This window comes from Dermacentor andersoni, chromosome 1 (assembly GCF_023375885.2).
Source record: "Dermacentor andersoni chromosome 1, qqDerAnde1_hic_scaffold, whole genome shotgun sequence".
Taxonomy (NCBI): domain Eukaryota; kingdom Metazoa; phylum Arthropoda; class Arachnida; order Ixodida; family Ixodidae; genus Dermacentor; species Dermacentor andersoni.
The window spans coordinates 192364822-192386707 of NC_092814.1; the positions used below are offsets into that span (position 1 = coordinate 192364822).

The window sequence follows — 21886 nt, forward strand, 5'->3', positions numbered from 1 at the left end:
CAACGGTTGTGGTGGCAGGCATGTCAAAGTAGAGCGGAGTCTGATCGGCATTTCCAATCTGTCCGAAGTGGTAGCCATTTCTATGGTGCAACTTCAAACGTACTGCTGAAAACTGTGCAATTTCTCTTCATATTGTCGGGTAATTTTTGGCATATCCCTGTCTGCCTTCGAACAGAAAAGCCTTTTCTTTTCATAAAATTTGATAGCCAGCACCTGCTTGCTTTGAAGTCACTCCACCTTAGCTCTTTCTGTAGGGCTAACTGCATCGCCCGTACTTTGAGCAGATCGGTCGTCATAGGCCGCTGTGCCGCTCGCTGCTCTTGCACGTATTCCGCGAACAGCTCTTCTATTTTGGCGAAGCGGCCCTGCTTCGGTCCACTGAAACCCTTCCGTGTTGCTTTGCTGGCGAAAAGATTCTCCTTCTGTTTGCGCCAGTCTCCCACGCAAGTTTCGGGAACTCCGAACGCCCGTGATGCAGCCCGATTTCCGCCCACCTCCGCGCATATAACTTTCCTTTTAAATGCGGCATCATGGTGGACTAGGCGTGTCTTCGCAGTCGGCGCTTCCGTGCTGATTCAATAAATGCAGAAAACGGGAAGCCAGGCGGTAGACTAGGTTACACCAGCGCCTGGTTACAGGTACAACATGGAGGTGTGCACATGGAGGAAGCTGCAGCAGCTAGGCTAGAAGCGCGTACGAGGTGGCCATTTTTTTAATGACAATGGCGATATGGTAATGTGGATTTAGGGTTGTACTCGATTCTAACATGCATGCAATTTTTGGACCCGTTTTATCGGAAAAAACGTGCACGTTAGATTCGAGGGAATACAGTAGTACCCCTGAAGTCAAGGGTCCTTTAAAAAAAAAATTGACTGAAACTGCCTTGTTCACCAAAAACAGAAGCGTTGTGTGTGTGTGGCAGAGCTCAGCAGGTTCGCACAGTAAGCCTGCTAGTGCAGCTACTGATGAAGATATGTATTCTCCAAAGTAGACAAGACTCAAGTTGTCTGAAAGAGAAAGCAGCGTAGGTTCTGCCAAGTGGTTTGCTGTCCATAAACCAGCACCCCCATCGGTGAATGACATCACACAATGAAGAACAAAAACATTTTTCATACAGTGCATGGACCCTACAGAGGCATCAAAAGCACTGGGAACTGCGCTGAGACTAGGGTGACCACACGTCCGGTAACTCACGGGACTGTCTCACATTGAGGGTTATTGTCCTGCGTCCCGCAAGAGATGTGAAAATCTTCGAAAATGTCCCGCATTGCACACTTTATTATTATTGGCTAACAGTGCCTTGAGTTCAGCTGTGTCTGGCCACCCTGTTTGAGGATGTGTCAGCTGCAACCACTCCAAGCTTCCAAAAAAGCTAGCCGTGCGGTTCACGGCAGCGACGACTGCTTCTGGCGCCAGCTGCACATGCCATCCCGCCGTCTCCCCCAATGTGGGCCCCTGGTTGAACATGCGCGCGCAATGTCGCGTCTTTAATGAAGCAACCTCAGTGCTTGGACTTGCAGCGCAAACTAACGGTTAGTAACCTTGCGAAAATTGTTGCAGCATTCCAGTTGACATTGGCCATCAACATGGACGAGCTGTATGATGAATTGTGCTGTCTGCAGCCAGTAATCAGGCAGCTAGTCGCAGCAAAATGAAAAGAATGTTTAGAGAACAAGTGGAGCAGCTTGCTCAAATGCGCTGCTTTTGCAAATATAACTGTAGTGCTGTCAGCTGTGCTGAGCATTCCAGTGACTAATGCTTTTGCGGAGTGAATTTTTTCTATCGTGACGGGAGCTTGGAGCAGTGAACAAAGCTGATGCAGCATGGACCTGAGCAAGGCCAAAATATTGGTAAAGGCAAACTTTGAGCAAACCTACCACATGCGATCAGACAGCCATTTTAGAGGCGGTTCGATCTGACAAGAAATATGAGTTCAAGAAAGTTAAACAATTGCAGCGTCGAGTACTTCCCTGGCTCTTAATCAGTAACGTATGAAAACCAAGCGACAGCTGTTTTGTGAGTGACTATTTTGTGAGTTTCCAAATTATGTTCATATTAGTAACTTTGTGTCATGGTTGGAGCATATTACAGTGATTTATGAAATAGTTTTGTTTATGCAGATACGTATTTGAACCTGAACCTGATCGGTTACTCTATTCTCTGCTTCAGTGATGACAAAATATTGCGAGAGAAAATTTCTCTCCAGAAGTTAAAAAATAAATTATTGTAGTTGATTTCTCATCGTGCTGTGTCAATCCTCCTCCCCGGTCAGCGTGTCCAGCATTTTGCCAGTAGGAAGGTGGTCACCCTAGCAGAGACAGATGACCAAAACACACACAGCAATCAATGGAGCTACAACATTATTTCCAGACATGTGAAATTCACCATCTTCGCATAAGTTTTCCAAGAGCCTGGACAGAACATAGCCATTTATGAAAAACATTCCCCATGTGTCAGTCAATGGTTGCACCACACTGCTGCAAGTTGATGCCCATAATCACAGCGTGTCAGCCAGGGCATAACTATAAATTCTGTTGTCAAAACTCAACTACCCATGAGCACTTCTGCAGCATACAAACAGGGTGCAACACCTTCTCCACAAAGTGTGGCTTGGTCCTACCAGAATACTACTGTGAACCTCAAGAGACCTTTAAGGGCAGACATGGATCTTTAGGCCTAAAAATTACCAAAAACATCGAACATTGCAAAATTGCTTTTTCGGATTCTGCACTATTATTCTTTTGATCTGGCAAGTTTCTTATCTCATATGCTGATGTTTCAACCATAATATACCAATTTTAAAACTATGTGGTGGGTGATTGTCTTCATTTTTCTCGAAATGCTAATTTTGCACACCCAGCAAGCCTTCTACTGTGATACATCAGTACCTATCACAGGTAGAAGAATGTTCCTTTTTGCAGCATGGAGCACACCACATATAGAGCAGGTTTTAAGAATAATTATATTACTTTTTGTAATTTGTATTTTTGGTGACCATTGCATGGCCACACTCAAAACACTGTACTTCATTCTGCTATAAAACAAGAAATAATGACCTAATCATAAAAGTGCTTCCATAATTGTATCATAAGAAGCCAACAAACAGATGCCAAGGACAACATAGAGGAAATTACTTGTACTTGCTAATTGAATTAAAGGATAAATTAATGGCACTGAAAGTGGATGAAATTAGAACTGGCCGCAGGTGGGATACAAACTCATGTCTTCGCATTACACTTGCAATGCTCTTACCAGTTGAGCTACCGCAGCGTCCTTTTTCCCACCCACTTTCAAGGGTATTTATGTTTTAGTACTAGAACTGACCATGGGAGTGAGCCAGCGCCACCACTCTCGAACCCTGGCAGCAGATGTGGAACATCCTTTCTGTCGCAGGAGTCAGGTGTACGTACTCGTGATACCTGTGTACTTGAGTTCCCATACTCGTGACACCTGCAGCAAAAAGGATGTTCCACATCCGCCGCCAAATTTTGGGAGGGGGGGTGCTGGCTAACATTCCCATGTATTGTGTTGTATAAACACATTTTCTATTTTTCAACAAAATTTGATATCCTGATGCGCATTACCTTGTCAAAGGCTTTTGAAAAAATTGTTTGGTACAGATACAGGTCTACAATTTCCTAATTCATTGTAATTGCTCTTCTTATACAACATTACTACCTTTGCAATCTGCATTTTACTCAAAAAAAAAAGAAAACACATGTAGCTAAATAGGAATTTTATGTGTGCAAACGAATTGGTGCTAAAATACCACCATGTTTTTCGATTAGTCATGGTCTGTCTACTGGCTCTTTTGTACGAGTCACATTCAGCATTGTTCCCACTTGTAATTGGTGTCTTTTTTTTTCCACCCTGCTTTATTTCAGGCACAATGCTGCACTCTTCGGTGTCAGTTTGGATTGGCTGCACCATTATGGCTTTATTGCAATTTATTATGCGCTATTGCTAATAAATATCTTGTGCAGAAGTTTTTAGAATTTAAAAAGGGCTGTGCCTTGTTTCGTTTCTTCTCTCCTGGGGGAATCTCAAAAGGAGGGTGCAGTGGTGTTAGGGCACGACTGTGTTATGTGAAGGGAAAACTGCTTTCCATCATGGGTACTTGAAACCTGTCAACGATAGATCAAGCTTGGACTTAGTGGTAAAGCAATTATAGGTAGAGAATTTTTATAGACTTCTAGTTGCACTTTTGAAAGGCTTCCAGATTAGCTATGGCCACTGTAGTGAACCATGCACAATGCGTTTCGTACTGCAGAGCTAATATTGCTTGTCAGTGGAGTGTCAGGGGCTTGGACTCGGCATTCTTCCCTGCTAGGCCAGCATACAATGAGGCTGTTGAGGAATGCCAAGAAAAGCAAGTTTTCTGTAATAGTTAACACTTGCTCTACAATGTTTCTCAATGATGTGTACATTAGACTAGAGTGCTTTGATCTGTGCAGGTGACTTCACAACAATAAACAAAGTAGGAGGCAAACTGCAATAATTGTTGCCTGAGAAGGCACACACTGCCTGCTTCTAAAACCATTGGACCTTGAATACAAGGCTTCTTTGCATGCAACACTATGTTGTAGGTGAATCCCAAAAAATAAAGCCAGGGCTGCAGGCCTTTCTTGGGCAATAATTGCAGTGTGTGCAAGATGAACAGCACGTTCCCCAAAGTTTACCCCAAGTGTATTGGAGAGATATATATGCGAGGGCCTGCAAAAAAGAAATTGAAAAAGAAAATTACATTTCGCTTTTTTCCCCCTTGGTGTAAGAATCGGAAAAAATAAAGGGTCCAGATTTACCCAATGCTAAAATGAACTGCATCGATGTAAATTGTGTGAAACTATTTCTTTGTCACGTTGCGAGTACTGTAAACATTATTTCAATCAGTTCGTCAGTTGTGCTACATCTCCATCGTTTCTTGCTGAGAAAGGCTACCTCGCCATGCACCATTTGTCGCGGGACACAGTATCCGACCTTTTATGGAAGGCCATTCTTGGTAACGTTTCATTCGCAGTGATCCAGAACAGCCATCGTTAAAAGCTGCATTAAGTTCCTTGCCTAGTTTCCCCATGGATGTCTGGGTCTGCACACAGAATATGCCCTTGTTGTCAAAGCAAGTGCACCACATTGTAGTTTAATCATTGGCTTTTACTGTGGTGGCACAAAAGCAGCTTGCACCTCCTCCCATTTATGCACACTCCTTTCTAACCCTGAAAATTTGGAAATAATTCCACCAGAAGCTGTTCTCTGCAACGGAACAGCTTGGCTTGGCATTCAGTCTCATTCTGCCAAGGAAATATCCTCAGAAGTTCCTCCTTTCCCCCCTTGACTCACCCGCCCTAGTGCCGATAGTGGCTTTGGTTTTGAGCTGCTAGGCGCAAGGTTGCAGGATCAATCCTGGCTATGGCGGCCTCATTATGATGGGATTGAAATGCAGAAACACCCATGCACCATGCTTTGAGTGTACCTTAAAGAACCCCAGGCAGTCAAAATTCATCCGGAGCCCCACTACGGCATGCCTCAATCGTGGTTTTGGCAGGTAAAACCCCAGAATTCAATTTTTCCATGGACTCAAATTCTATGCAAGCATTGATGCTGTCTTTGGTGTCGGGCTATTCAGGTACACAAGTTGAGTTCACACACTCCTAGGGCAAGATTTTGCAGATAATTCAGGCTAAAGATTTTCACTAGGCTTGATGTCAGGTGGACTACTTGATGCTTTTGAATATACATTTAAAAGAAAGCTCTCCCTCTCGAGGTCCCATCAAAATAATCCGAGAATACCTAAGCACTTCTTATGAGTTGTGATCACTTTAAAAGTACAATTGAAGTCCATTGAATGGAAGTCCAAGTACATTAAAGCTCAATTGAAGTTGCTGAGCGGTCATTCGAGTTACGAACTCCTCACGGGCAAGCGGGCGCGTTGAGACGCGTGACGCGTTTTGATTTGCCATACCGCGGCGCAGTAAGAGTTTGCGCGGACAAGGAACGCGCCGATAACACAGGCTTCCGAGAGAGGGGGTGACGTAGTGTCAGTGCTGGCCTCTACCCTCACGCAACACCTGGTGCACTGGTGTTCCGTTTCAGCTAAAGCCCCTCTTATAGGGCTTTAAAGGGCCCCTCACCAGGCCCCATAGCAAATTTTGGTTATACGCTGGAAGTTGCTACGTGTCCTGTAGGGAGCCTTCTGCCGCAAAAATTTTTCAAATCGGCTCACTAATAGCCGAAATAGAAATATTTCAGTGCCGCGAACCCATGATTTCACAAGGCGAGCTCCACTATAGCGAGACACTCTCTCCACTCGCCCTGTCTAGCCTCCACAAGCGAAATTCCTTCCCTGCGTTCTCCCATACCGGACTTCGAGGATCGCGTGACGCATACGCCACGGGCCCCGCCTTCATTTTTTTCTTCTCTTTTTTTCTTTTTTTTTGGCGCTGCGCACTTTCGCTGACGGCGTTGCGCGCTAGCTGTTCTGATGTCTCCTTTCGCGCAGCGCACGATTTTGCGCGCTGTGCACAATGACACATGACTAGTGAGTGAGTGAGTGAATAAACTTTATTGCAGGTCCGGCGAGGACGCGAACTCGTCGCGCACCCGGCCAGTCCCACGTCGGGACCGGCAGGTCTAGCCCACCGGGTCGCGGGCACGCCGGACGGCCAGGATTTGCTTTTCTAGAGCGGGGCTACGCAGAAGCGAGTCCCGCTCCTTGATGAACTTGGGGTATGTCGACCCGCACTCCCAGAGCATGTGAGGTAGAGTGGAGGTCTGGCCGCAGGACGGGCAGGCGTCGTCGCGATGCACGTCGGGGTAAGCCTCGTGGAGAGCGGACAGACACGGATATGTGCTGGTCTGTAGAAGCCTGAGCGAAACGGCTTGCGCCCTATTCAACTTGGGGTGAGGGGGTGGAAAGGACCCTTCTGAACATGTAGAAATATTTAATAATCAAATCTCGTTGCGAGTAGCGGGAGCGTCCCTGTGACCGTAGAGAGGAGGGGAGTCGGTGCTTCTTATAGACGAAGCGCAGCCGGTGAGGTCACGCGCAGCCTCGTGAGCAGACTCATTGAGGTTCGGGGGAGCACCCTCAACCGACCCTACGTGAGCGGGAAACCAGTGAATTGAATGGTTTGTGAGAGCATATGGACTCGAGCCACTAAGAATACGAACAGCTTCCTTGGCGATGCAACCCTTCTGAAAAGCCCTAACTGCCGTTTTGGAATCACTATATATTTCGGACCCACGACCGTCTAGCAGGGCGAGGGCGATGGCGACTTGCTCGGCGACTCCGGGGTCTGAAGTGCGAATCGAGGCGCTATTGGAAATCTTGCCGCTCGAGTCGACCACAACGACGACAAAGGTCTTCTCGTCACTGTACTTCGCGGCGTCGACGAAGCTTGCTCTAACGTCGTGTTGCTTGATCTGTTTGAGGATGCCTTTGCGTCTGCCCTCGTTGTGGACGGGATGAACGTCTCGGGGCACAGGGGCCACTACGAACTTGTCTCGAATGCACCTAGGGATCGGGGTACTGACCGTCGGGAATTCCGCAGGGGGGTAACCCAGCTCTTCGAGGATGCGTTTACCTGCCGCTGTGGTGGTCAGGCGACTGAGTTGCGCGCGTTCTTGGGCTTCGGCAATCTCCTCGGCGGTGTTATGTACCCCCAGCTTCAAGAGATCCTCGGTATGGGTCCTGATGGGTCGCCCGAGAGCCCTCTTGACTACTTTGCGGATGAGAACGTTGAGCTTGTCTCGCTCCGCTCTGAGCCAGTTGTGCATAGAAATCGTGTACGTGAGGTGGCAGAGTACGGAGGCATTGATCAGCCTGAGAAGATTGTTTTCTTTCATGCCTCGATGCCGATTTGCGATTCTGCGTACGAGGCGGAAAGCGTTGTCCGTCTTTGCGATGATCTTGCGGAGAGCAGTTCCGTTCCCGCCGAATTCGACAAACATGCCCAAGACCCGGATAACGTCGACCCTGGGTATCACCCCCCCACCCCCCCCCCCCCACCCCCCCTGTCACAAGTGCGAAGTCTGGTGCTGCTTTCGGAGACTGGCTTCCAATCTTTGGGTCGGCCTCCCTTCTCTTTTCTGTAAAGGAGCTCCGACTTGGCGGGGGAGCATCGAAGTCCGGTGGGGCGGAGATACTCCTCGATCACGTCGATCGCCTCCTGCATGGCTTCTTCGACTCTGCCCTCGCAGCCGCCGGAGCACCATATGGTGATGTCATCGGCGTAGATGATGTGCTTGACGTCCTCGACGCCCGCCAACCTCTCGGAAAGACCAATCATACAGATGTTAAACAGTGTTGGGGAGATGACGGCGCCCTGAGGAGTGCCCCGCCCTCCGAGGGGCACATCTTCGGAGCGGAAGTCTGCAATGCGAAGCTTGGCCTTCCTGTCAGTTAGAAAAGAGCTGACGTAGCTGTGGAATCTGGAACCGAGACCCAGGTCTGAAATGGTCTTGACGATGAAGGTGTGGAGCACGTTGTCGAAAGCCTTCTCGAGGTCCAGACCGAGCAGAGCTTTGACGTCTCTGGAACGGCCATCCACAATCTGATGCTTGATTAGTTTCATGGCATCCTGCGTTGAGAGTCCGGCGTGGAAGCTGATCATGTTGTATGTGTAAACCTCGTTGTCTTCGAGGTACCCGTTAAGCCTGTTGAGGACGACGCGCTCCATGACCTTGCCGACGCAGGAGGTCAGAGAAATCGGCCTCAAGTTATCGATGTTCGGGGCCTTGCCGGGCTTGGGAATGAGTACCGTGCACGCCGTCTTCCATTCTGCAGGTACAATGCCGCTTTTCCAGGACTTCCCGGTATAATTCAGTGCTACATGATTACTGAGGCAAAACAAGCGGATCGCAGAGCATGATCACGCGCTGGAACATGGTAGAAAATTGCAGTTTCGGTACCTGTGCACGTGACTACATGACCGTGGGAACAAGCAGACGAAGTGGAAGTACAGCTCTTTTGCTTCGGTGCGAAGTAAAACAAAAACACGCAGACATTCCGTTTGTGTGTTTATTTCTCTAAGCTTCGTCAATTCAAGCAACAGATCACACAACAGATGTTGCCTTGAATAATTCTCGAAGTCCCGAATCGGCGCATGCGGCAAGTCGCACACGACGCGCCATACGACAGATCGCACGGAAAATCGCACCATGTGTCTCGCGCTTTAGACGCGGCCAATCACTTAGCGATTCACATATTGCGGCCGGCGATGGCGAGGACGAACCTCAACAAAACCCCTCGCATTGGCCACGATCAATGGTAAGACACAACAAATCGGCGTTGAACGTTGTGGCAGCGCAGTCAAGCTGATAGTGTGGGAAATATCCCGATGGACACGACAAAAACTGCAGTTTCAGCGACACGGAGAGCGTCCCACTACAAGTACAGCAGCTAGAACAAGCAACAACAGAGGAGAAGAGCACATGTAAGCTGCATGGCAGCCAACGAAAATTCGTGACGTAGCCACATGACGTAGTGTTTTCTTGGCTATCTACCACGGAGGAAGGAAACTCAGGAGAGGCCCTGACGTCACTCTTTGTGAAGCTAAAGTGAAGGCGGAAGTTGGCGTTGCTCATGGCGTTGCTCCGCCTATCGGGCCAGCTCTCCTCTCTTGTTTACATTTCTCGCGAAACCACGCCGCGCTGCGCGCAACCGGGCTGCTCGGACGCACGCGCTCCGCAGCAATACTAAACAATCGTTAGCACGTTAGCATGATTCCGCGAAAGAGGGCAAAAGTTCCCGTGGATATTCCTTCGTCCGTTGCCATTGCCGTGACGCGGTACATTGCGTACAGCTTTGCATGTGCGTTCATTTCACGAACTTTAGTTCCTCCTGTCCACCCTGGCCACAGCAACATCCGGTAGAGCACGGTCCAGATAACGCAGCGCAACAAAACGCGGAGACCAACGCGAACCTGCCTGCACGGCGCATTTGCCACGGTACGAAACCTACGGAGCAACACGTGTGAGCGCACAGAACAATAACAAAGCCGCCATTGTGGCCCGAAAGGCGGGGCCACTACAGCAAAGAAATAAAAAAACAGCAAAACAAAGGAGAACCTTCTACGTCATTTCCTCCACACTTTTCTCCTAGCGCGCGGAGGGGGTAGGGCCTCTCCTCAGTTTCCTTCCTCCATGGTCATGGCTTTTTGCGAACACGTGACCCCTTTGGTTACATTCCCGTTTCTCCCGTCTCGTTGCTCTCTGGAACCGAAACTTCGACTGGTCGCTGCAAAAAAGACTGCAAATAATTACCTGTCGCGCTCTGAAGTAAATGAGGTTTCGTACCGTGATTACTGGGTCATTAACTACTTATTAAAGCAGAAAAAACCACGTGGATTTTTTTTTTTGTGTCAGTACTCCTTTAAGGGTGCCTCGATATCAGTGCCGCCTCCCGCAGTTCAGGGTGGTGACACCCTTTGACCCATAGAGTTACTATAGTTGGCTATATTAACTGTATGCTTTGACCCATGGAGGAAGGAAAAGGTTAGGAGAGAGTAATACGTAAGCGAACGCTCCGTGAAGCCCATATGTTTGCTCAGTGGTGGCCCAACACGTGACCTCTTGCGTCGAGATCACGGAGCAAGAACCGATATCTGCTGAGACGTTTGGTTCCCAATAGCTATGCCAGTAGGTTTTATTCGGTGCGCGCTTGTTCAGCTGTCCATCCGTTGCTCTGCTTGCAGAACAGGAACACAAAGTAGCCGCGCTTTTTGACGTGCGATCACATGTTGGGCCACCAGGTTTAGCTTCAATCGCGTTGCCCGATGCTCCCTCCTAGCATTTTCCTTCCTCCATGCTTTGACTAGGCCCGCGCCGCACCTCCGCCGTATTGTGTCGGAGCTGTTGCAGCGGCCGTACATGTGCGTGCATTAGTCCGTGCGGCGCGGTCGTGTTGCCTGGTGGTTATTTCAACCAAAGCCCTTCTATAGTACTACTACTGGTCCAAGTGTAAGCTGACGGGGCTCTAATTTCAACGATGCTGCTTACGTGCACTGCCGCTGGACCTTTTTTTTTTGTTGTTGTTGTTATATATCGAGTGGCCGGGGCATTTGTTCGCTAAGTTGACTTTTTGGGCTTGCGACATGAGATAAAAGGTGCTTGACTATTTTATCGCTATTAATGCTCCGTCATGCTCGTTTGCTGTGCGCTTTGTCTTCCAGCTCAATGGAAAAACGACACCCATGTCTTATATTTGCCAGCAACCCAGAAAGCAGCAAAAGAATTAAAGCTGGCAAAAACCTTGGTCACCTAAGCCATGATTCTTAAATTTGTGTATCCGTGTGAAACGGTCTTTAAAAAATTTTCGCCCGGACTAAGCATTTGTCATCTAAATAATTTAATCAAGATGAGGAGAAGCGTGCTCAAACTCAATGTGTCATTTCCAACAATCCCATGCAATGAGCATCCTAATGTTTGGAAAATGCTCTTGGGGAGTTTTGTCTTACTGCGGCTCAGCATTCGTACTGATTGTATCAGCCAGATGTAAAGATATGGTATATGGAAGTAAAACCGCCGCAGGTGTAAACTTGAACGGATCTGTTTTGATGTTTATAATGAGCATATAAACTTGAGCTTTGCTTTGTCAATGCTCTAAAGTTTGTGTGCATGATCTCCTATGGTTTCAGACAGCCTGAACGTGCTAATGAGCTGCCTTGAACTACATCTCGGTCCTTCTTGTCCTTCAACTGCTATATACGAAGAGGCGAACAATAACATGCGAAATCAAAACGCGTATTCAAAAATTAACAAAAATTTGCTAATTAGGTTTATAACTGCAATGCGGCACATTGCGATTTACATATTGTAGCCTGTGAGATTGCAAAACGTATCCACTTGGAAATTTAAAAAAATAAGCAGTACAGTGCATATTGACGGCGAGTTTGATTATGCACTTATCCAATCTGGTGTCATTAGGGAAATTCATTCGAAGTAGGTACGCCTTGCAAACTCGCCAGCTACAGTTCGTAAATTGCAATATGTGCCGTAAATAAGTAATTAATTAGGAAATTAATTAGTATTTTTTAAAATTCTCGTGTGCAAGTAATGTCCACCTATCTGAGTAATCCATCTCAATGACAAGAATTATGTTATCTGCAACAGGCGATTTTAAAAAATTCCGGGAGACATAAAAAAGATCGCGCCGTATATTTTGGCAATAAACATCCCCTTTCTTTTAGCGAGATGTCGCTGTGTTCTTCTTTCTCAAATTGCTGTGCTCATTATGGGTTTTTGCATACAGAACTAAGGCAAATGTGTTTTTCAACAAACTATTTAGGCAGTATTGGGGGCGAGCTCCACCACTGGAAAAGCTGGCGCCACCGTCGGCGTGACGTGGCATGAGGGATCACGTGGACACAGCGGCCGCGTCGGCTGCTTCGGAAGCGCCGAAGCGAACTGAAAACGAAAGTTTAAAGTCACACCTGCGCTGCGGTTCTGATTAATTGGTGAGGCTTTCCCGCCTTGGGTGTCAGCTTGACAACATTTGAAAGCACTATAATAGGTAGTCGCTGCCTTTGGAGGCGGGCAGCATGGTAGGCTACTGCTTGGTGCGGCAGTGCCGGACGTACGCAACGGAGCTCGGTGTCAGCCCTATTCACACGTAGCCGCAGGACAAGAAGCTGCGTGAAGTTTGGCTCGCGAAACTTAGAACCGGCAGACAGCCATCGGCTACAAGTCGGGTATGCAGCAAGCACAGCCGCGAGGAAGATTTCTGCTACTGCGCCGGGACTGCGATGTTTGGCGATTAGCAGAAAACGCGCACTGGGACGTTCGCTCGCGCCCGCTGCCCGGCTAATGTCATGACGGTTTGGTCTATGAACTTGTTGATGCTAGATACTGGCAAGTTCACTGGAATGGAAAGGGAGCGGTAAGAAGCACATTAAAAAAGGCATGGCATATGGTCATGTTAGTGTTATGAATTAATGCACTAGATTACAGAAAAGAAGCAGTGTGAAATCGCACTCTGAGAAGACTGATAAACATACAGTGCAGCGCAGCTTGAGAAATAATTTTGAAACGTCCAAGAATTTAGAAAAAAAAAAGATTGAATCATCACGACGGCACATCACAGTCGCCGTAGGCGTCGAAGTCTCTGTAACGAAATTACTCTTGAACAGTTCTGATAGCGTCCACGCAACAATGATTGGTCGTCTACTGTCAAATGCTCATATTGTGCGGCCTAAAGCTCGTAGCACGGTGCGACAACGCGCTCGCAGCGAAAGTGAAACATTGTGCACGGACATGCATGCAGACGCGCAGTCGGTCGCTGCAAACCCTTGTGATCGCTGCATTGAGGCTTCATTCTCTTATGCTCCATTTGGTTATACAGACAGCCCACTATAAGAACATGTTTCACATAGTTTTCTCTCAGCGTTTGCCTACTTTTCACGCAAGAAGTCGGTTCGGGAGACTCCATCGCGGCGACCGCGCGCAGTGGTGTTCACTGTACGCATTCGGTAAATGGATAGCGTCTGTAAAAGATTCTGTGCATTTAGTTTGCCCAAGATTATTATTTCGACAGTAAAAAACTTCCCTCGTTTTGAGAGTACTTGCAGAAATGTCCAGGAGGGCTGCCGCGTGATGTTTTTATAGAGCAGCGTAAGCGAAACATGTGAGGAGCGCGCCGCGTGATCGCGCATACTGCGCAAGGAAGGCGCTCCCGACAGATGGCGGCTCCGTAAGTCCTGGTCCCAAATAATCGTGCTTCTGCTTTTCACTTATTAAAAAGAATAAATTCTGTGGTTTTGCGAGCCATAACGAGGATCTGATTATTATGCGTAGTGAGGGACTTGGAAATAATTTTGACCACCTGGAGTTCCCTATAACGTGCCGCGCAGGGTGTCTACCAACCGGGAAAATCGGAAAAACTGGGAATTCTCAGGGATATTGAATAGTCTGGAAATACCCAGGGAAACTCAGGAAATTTGTGCTTCTATCAGGGAAAGTTAGCTGTCATTTTATAGAAAGAGAATGAAAGTCGCGCTAATGCTGGCTTGCGTAGCAGGAATCGTCACGAATTGTCTTTGACGCCGTGCCGTCGGATGGAGGAGTTGCCAGTGCACAGTCAACGACCGATTTTGCGGACGCCCGATTTTTGGGACATGCCCGATAATGCGGATGGCTTCGCGGCACCACCACTTACCCCATAGAGTCAACGTATAAGAACGTATGAAATTTCGGACGCAAAAACCCTTTGCCGTTCGATTTTCCGGACCTTTTGCCGTGACCGCATGTCCGAAATGGCATTAATCAAAACCAACACCGCCGTTTTATCTCGCTGCCTCGAACCGGCGCTCGCGCACGCAGATCCGCTGGCAGATCGAGGCCTACCTTCGACGTTCGCTGTTAAGGTTCTTGCCGTTCGGTGCGGTGTTTTTCGTTGAAATAATTCGCCGCTGTCAGCAATGGCACCGGCTTCGCCTCTGTACTCCTCGCGATTGGCTTCGAAACTTAGAAAGCACGGCGCGTTGCATAATGCCTGTTTCCAAAAGGCAGCTTCGCCTCAGCATAGCATTGTTACGCGCTGAAGCATACGGTAAGTATTGCGGTGAAGCTTAACAAGCGTGGGAAGGGTTTCTTTATTTTTTAACATGCTTACTAGAGAGTGACAGCATCGGGCGACATGGTGTCAGCCCGTCTTGAGATAAAGCAAAGTTCTGTGTCACTCAGGGAATTTTGCGAAGGCACTCCGGGAAAACCTGAAAAACTCACGGAATTTGAAAATGTCACCTTGGTAGACACCCTGCCTAGCGCATGCCGTGGTAAGAGGCCCTATACCGCTTCGAGATTGAACCTGGATGAATTGTTTCTTAGCGCCGCCGCTAGGGCGCGAGCATTTAGTTGGAGTCGCCAATAGGCTCCATTTAAGGAGCCTAACTATAGTCTAAAACTCCAGTTCGAAAATGTAGCCTAACTCTAGTTCGAAACTCCAGCGCTGGTTCCCCATGGGAATGCAGTGTACCAAGGTCCTTGTGACTAGGGCTTCCGGTTTCTGTGACATATTAGGCATCTTGTTGCACGCCCTGTGCCAGCGTTTTTAGATGCTTATCCGATGCCGTGCGTTGTCCGATGCCTTGTTTTTTTTTTTAAAGAAACAAGCATATCTAGGAACTTCATCCGATGCCGTGCCACACTTGGCAAGCGTTTTGAAATGCCCACGTTAAAAGGTTATGTAACTATCTGTGGTGCTCTCGAGAAATCGATGCTTCATACCGTGATTACTTAGGTCGACGACATCCTATTATAGAAAAATAAAACGAGACAAAGAAGTATGTGTCCCTACTTAAATTTTCTTGCCGTGGCGCGCAGCGATGGTGACACGCGATGTTAGTCCTTATTTCTTTCCTATCCACATATAACCCCACTTACATTAAGCTACCCCCATTTTCTCTTACATAATTCGCTGTGTGCGGCGCAAAAAAACTTCGATTGTCAGCGCATCTGCTGCATTCTCCTCGTTCTTTGTCAGTTGTCTGCTCGATCGCCATATGTAATCTGTCATTTGGTGATTTCCACTGCTCTAGCTATCGTACTGACGAGGGAGAAGGAAATTGTTCGCTTGGTCTGTAGATAACGCGCTGTGGTGCCGACTACGTAGCATAATACCGCTGACATTTGTCATTGGCCACGGTTCTTTCAAAATAATTATTCAAACCAAATGCTGTTCAAGCTACTCTGTCGCCTAAATCGATTCCATTTGAAAAAAAAAAAAAAGACTGCGGAGACTAGGTTGCCGTTTAAAGTTCCTCTCTTTCGGAGTTCAGCTCGCAGGCGCCCGTTCCTGCAGCGAGCGTCGGCGTCCGTCGGCGTAACCGAGCGAACGAGCACAGCGAAGGATGAAAGAGCGAATGTGGAGCACAGCGGGGAATGAAACACTGCAATAGCGAAGAGAGGGCGATAGGAAAGCGGAGGAAGAGGGTGCAGCGGATCTATGAGGCGGAAAGAGGAGGAGGAGGGTATTGGGAAATCGTGAGAAGAAAAGCGCAGTGCCGTGCTAGAAGGGCTCTGCGGCGACGACCACTACGAGATGGCGCCGGATTTGCGCGCATCGTCTGTTCACTAATGACGCCACCGATATGATCGGTACGCGGCGGCGGTTGTGAATCCCGCCCACGCCTCACCCACGCCACGGTGGCTACAAGGAGGTAGTGTGAAGGGCTGGAGCCGGCTGGCTGCCCAGAGGAACGATGAAAGTTGTAGACGGTGCTACTTGCAGCTATGTCGTGGCTTTTGAAGGGGGCGGCGCACGGCAGCTTGCATGCGCGTCACGTTCATGTTGCGTCGCGTTTGAATTTTTAATGTAATGCGCATGTGTAAACATTACGAAGTGTTTGCAGCTCATAGATGCATTATTAAGAAAGGTGACACTTCTTCGGAGAGCAGACAATGGAAACAGGCGTTATTCGCTACACCGGGACGCGCAGCAGATAGTTAGCCATGGGATTTAAAAAAGGAGGGAGGCCACATTTGAAGGCCACTCTGGATGAGTTGGTGTTTACTAAAAGGCTTGTATGGCGTCAGCGCAAGCGAACATGAAGACAAACAACCCCAAATGCCGACTTTCAACTTTTGTCATTCGGTAATCTGCCGCAAATGTAGCCAGTGGGCGCAGAGAAAATCGTACACGCAAGGAAACAAAAATAACGCTGGGGTGGCGCGCAATAAACCGGGTAATAACATCAACGCGTCGTTCAATTCATTATACGCGTCCGCATGCGCCAGCAGCATGCAGTTTAAGAAGCATTAACTTCGTAAAAAAACATTAGGTACATATGTGGGCGCTGGGTAAACTCAACATGCACTAAATATTTTCCATCACTGCTTTTCTTGTGCAGATACACAAGACGAGAGGAAACACTTTATTACATAGTACAGTAATAAACATGTATACATCAGACCAAGCTTAGCCAGTAGGCTGTACTTCACTCTCCTTAGCTTCAAATGTGTCTGGCGCCCCCTTTGAAGAGCCTTGTCCTTATTCAATGTGAAAAAGTGCAGCCTAGTTAACTTTGCAAACTGGATCATTTTTGCAGTGAGCTCATTGCGGTGGAGCTCGCATCCCACTTTGCATAGCGTTATACTGCTCAAGAACTGCATAAAATCATGCACACTGAAAGCATAAAGCTTCTCTTGAAAAAAAATAATGTGAATGCCGCCCTCTAGCACATTAATGAGCGTGGCTCACTCACCTCCAGGGTACAATATGCCTCTCCTGTCAAATTTTTGCGTGAACACGCTGTCTGCATTGCATTCAGCTGCTTCTGTGGTGACTACTTCCCCGTTCATCACATGCTGAAAGGTCCGTTCGATGTACTTCAGTTCGAAGTGCTGTTCGCAAAGAACACACTTTGTTGTCAACTCCTTATCAGCAAGTTTGATGTTTCGCGACCGCAATTCATGCCGAGATGCGTCTTTAGGCGGTTTAAAAAGGGAGGCTCTTGGCTTTGCACGTTCTATACCCGCTTCTGCACCCGGGTGCAAAACATGTTCGCGCTTTTGACGCCATGAGGGCACGCTGCATTATATAATACATAACACATGAACAACACAATATCACGCACTTCGCACTTAAAAATAATCACAATGGCACATGTGCGACGCTTCCCAGCTTCCCGGTGATCACAATCGACGTGCAAGAAAGCGCGGTCTGCCAACGCCCTCTAGAGAACTAGGAGGTGTCTAGGAGGTGTTGGGTCTACACGCCTATACGCTTGACCGGCAGACCTCGCTTGCGCTGCACTGGCAAGGGCCACGCCGCGGCTTGTCCTTGCATGGATGGATGGATGTTACGAGCGTCCCCTTTGGAAAGGGGTGGTGGGTTGCGTCACCAAGCTCTTGCTATTATACTGCCTAATGTCCTAATGTAAAATTAAAAGGGAAAAAGAAAACCGCGATGAATTCCCATAACCAAATTTTCTGACCCCACACCAGCGCGCTTCAGTGGCCCTAGCGGCACCGGGAAATTTCATCGCTCATCGCGCCTCTCCCTTGCACGGCGCAGATACGCCGCTCGCTACACTGCCCCCTTCTAACCACTATACCCACGCGCTGCTTCTCGCAATCTCCCGATTGGCGAGGCAGTCGCGCCACGCTTTGCTCCCTTTGCAACTGGCACGAGGCAGATTTCCCGCGCCAGCTAATATAGCGCGAAATGAAAACACGTATATAGCTGTGCTCAAATTTCGCATTAGGGAGTATCGTAATCGTCGGTGATTTTTTTTCCCCCGTCCACTGTCCCTTGGCGGTGAAAAAAAAAAAACTGTCTTACAAAATTTAAACGTTAATACTCCTGCGCTAGTCACTATTTTGGTAATTTTACAAGAGTTTTCTTTTTTTTTCACACAATAGGGAAGCGCGGTTTCTTTGTGGATATATTCAGCGGCAATGTATATAATCTTATTTATTTTTGCTCTAGCGGAAGCTCACAAGCGGGAAATAACTCTCTGTGGTAATGAAGGGAAAGTTACAGGGGCGGAGCTTTTGTGCGTGTGTTACTGCACCAAGTATTCCGGCAACATTAGAGAGTGCTTTTGGTTTCTTGGAATTTGGAACAAGATACTGAATCAGCGCAGCTTCCATGTGCCAAGGTTTCGCGTTTGAACAAAGCTACAGGAGGAAAGCTGAAAACTAAGTTGAATTCAACGCTCAGTGGTGTATTTTGTCTTAATTTGCTGTTGTGAACACAATTGCTTGTTTTATATTCTCCAGCTCAGTCTACAACGCGGATGAGAATTTGATACCTTACTGAGGAGCGCTCTGCATCTTTAGCCTTGCCTTAAATGCCACAGAATCATTTTCAAAATCTACAACAGTGAATGTAAGTCGAAGGTAAGCGCGCTATCTCGAACGGGTAGCAAAAACACTGTCGCGTCTTGCACAGATCAACCCGGTTCGCGAGTTATTTCTCTTGCATTGATCAGATTCTTTATTTGGCTTTCTAAAGACACTTTCCCGGCGTGAAAACGCTGCGATAAAGGTTTCACAGGTACACGCCAAAGGCGATGCGCTCGCGTATGTAGCGGCGGATTCAACTACTCAGATGCGCTTGTGCTGCTCGAAGTGCGTAGCTCGAAGTGCGCTGCTCGAAGTGCGTCATGTACTTGCGTGTACCCTATCGACTGTGGTGTGTCCAGCTTGTGCAGCTTCATAATTTAACCATCTTAGTAACATGATGACCGAATGCAAGGCGCGTGACATATTCGCCTGTATAACGTGAGCGTCATGTAGAAACGCGCGCGATGAACTCGGAGCTTCTCAGCTATTCTGGTCGTTTCCTCATGTCGCTGGCACCTCTCTATGCAATGAAACTGACCCTACGCTTTTATGACAAACTGGTGCTGTTGGCTCTTAAGCGCAAACATCACAGTGGGACCTGTACTTCATTTAACAAAGCGTATGCAAGCACGAAAGTTACACATAGATAGATAGATAGATAGATAGATAGATAGATAGATAGATAGATAGATAGATAGATAGATAGATAGATAGATAGATAGATAGATAGATAGATAGATAGATAGATAGATAGATAGATAGATAGATAGATAGATAGATAGATAGATAGATAGATAGATAGATAGATAGATAGATAGATAGATAGATAGATAGATAGATAGATAGATAGATAGATAGATAGATAGATAGATAGATAGATAGATAGATAGATAGATAGATAGATAGATAGATAGATAGATAGATAGATAGATAGATAGATAGATAGATAGATAGATAGATAGATAGATAGATAGATAGATAGATAGATAGATAGATAGATAGATAGATAGATAGATAGATAGATAGATAGATAGATAGATAGATAGATAGATAGATAGATAGATAGATAGATAGATAGATAGATAGATAGATAGATAGATAGATAGATAGATAGATAGATAGATAGATAGATAGATAGATAGATAGATAGATAGATAGATAGATAGATAGATAGATAGATAGATAGATAGATAGATAGATAGATAGATAGATAGATAGATAGATAGATAGATAGATAGATAGATAGATAGATAGATAGATAGATAGATAGATAGATAGATAGATAGATAGATAGATAGATAGATAAACTTTATTAAAAGAACAATCAGAAAAATTGCTAATGCTCGGGGCCCTTAGTCCAGGGCTCCGCTGGCTCTTGCCATCTTCTCAGCTCTCTTTATCAGCTTGAGCTGGTCGTCGAGGGCCGAGCTGGACAGCAGTGCCTTCCATTGCTCCCTCGTGGTGTTCGTGTTTGGGTGTTCTATGTTGTGTAGTGTGCACTCCCACGTAATGTGGTATAGGGTTTCCATCAATGAGCGCTTTCCCCCCTTGCGCAGTTCCAAGCTAAGATTAGCCAACAAACTCGTGCATGACTTTATCCTGCCGAGTCGGCAAAGTGGAGAAAGCCTACTCACAATAGTCAAAATCATTTGCACAAGTAGTGAAAAGCTTGTCCTCGCAAAATATATTTGCAGCGCCTAACAAAAGCATGGACTGACAAAGCTACGCACTCTCAGTACTACAACAATAACACGTGTTACGTTTCTAGCATGATATATGACAGAACACAGCCTACGCACTCCATAGCTTCATACACCTGTTGACGATAGTGCGATCAGGAAAACAACTCTGAACGAGCACTGCGAATAGCACCCGTGTATAAGCTTACCCATGCCTGAGCTCCATACCCCGTCAACAAAGAAAAAAGCTCCGTTTGTACACTTTTGCATCTCCAGTTCTCTTAAGAGGAAGCTTTAGCTCGGGTGCTCCTATCTAAATACATGTAAAAGGAGAATTCGGTTTTCTCGGCAACCACTGCACCAAGTTTGACGGGGTTTGTTGCATTTAAAAGAAAAACTTAAAATCTAGTGACTGTTGGTTCCGAATTTTCGATTTAGGTCGTCAATTTCTTATTAAATATTGACAAAAATCGCAAATTTTCAGAAAACGAAACTATCAAGTGTACAACTCCGTAACTCAGCAAGAAAAAATGATATCGCAATTCTGTGAATTGTATCTGATAGCACATCTGAAGCGGACAAATTTGAGATCTTCCACATGAATCTCAAGAATCTATTAATATGTAATTACAACTTTTTCAGAACTCTCGTAAACAACGTAACAAATTCACGTAAGATGTAAAATGACATGTCAAATTTGTCCGCTTTGAATGATCTAATGGATGCCCTTTACAGAACCGCGATATCTGTTATTGATGCAGAGCTATTAGTTTGTAAACTTCGTGCTTCTATTTTTTTTGTACTTCCGAATTTTTGAAAATCTTTTTAACAAAATTCAAGCTCTAAATCAAAATTCCGCTTCCAACAGTCACTAGAATTTAACTTTCTCTCTCAGATGCAATGAATTTCATAAAAAACGGTCCAGGGGTTATCTCAGAAAAACGTTTTTGCGTTTTTACATGTATTTGAATAGGCGGCGTCGGAGTTGGGCCCGAGCTAAAGCTTCCTCTTAAAGTAAATCGCTAACATAAAACAAAACAAAACTGAGTTCTTCAATGCCGCGGTTAGCCACGAAACTTAGCCAAACTATCCGAAGTCCCTTGCGAGAGCCTCGCCGCGGAAACTCGACGGCCAACTGTCATGGTGGTGAATGTGCCGAGCTGCGGAAAAGAAGAAAAAAAAAAAAAAAACAGAAAAGGGTGCAAAAAATACCACGTGACGGCGCTCAACCAGTTGGGCGACGCATACCTTCTCTCCTGCCTCCTCGCATGCTCCTCGCAACAGCGGCGGCGGCAAGGTAAAAGCATGTCGCTACCTTTTAGTTTTATTCAGGGACCTTACCTTCGCTGAGCGCAGGCCACGCGCTCGTGTGTTCCACTTCAAAAGGGACCACCGTGTACACCCGTGAGCAAAAGTATACGGACCAC

The 21886-nt window shown here is 46.8% G+C and overlaps 1 protein-coding gene across 4 annotated transcripts in view; it reads left to right on the forward strand.

The window, feature by feature from the left end:
• Lamtor3 (Late endosomal/lysosomal adaptor, MAPK and MTOR activator 3) overlaps positions 1-21886 on the forward strand; it is a 119703-nt gene that overhangs the window by 75402 nt on the left and 22415 nt on the right. For 3 of the 4 annotated variants that reach the window (XM_050194795.1, XM_050194799.3, XM_050194800.2), the window contains exon 7: positions 3885-4003. The exons of the other annotated variant lie outside the window; for it this stretch is intronic. The gene's annotated coding sequence lies outside the window, so the exon portion shown is untranslated. Of the gene's footprint in view, positions 1-3884; positions 4004-21886 lie in introns of those variants that run through there. 4 annotated transcript variants of the gene reach the window in all.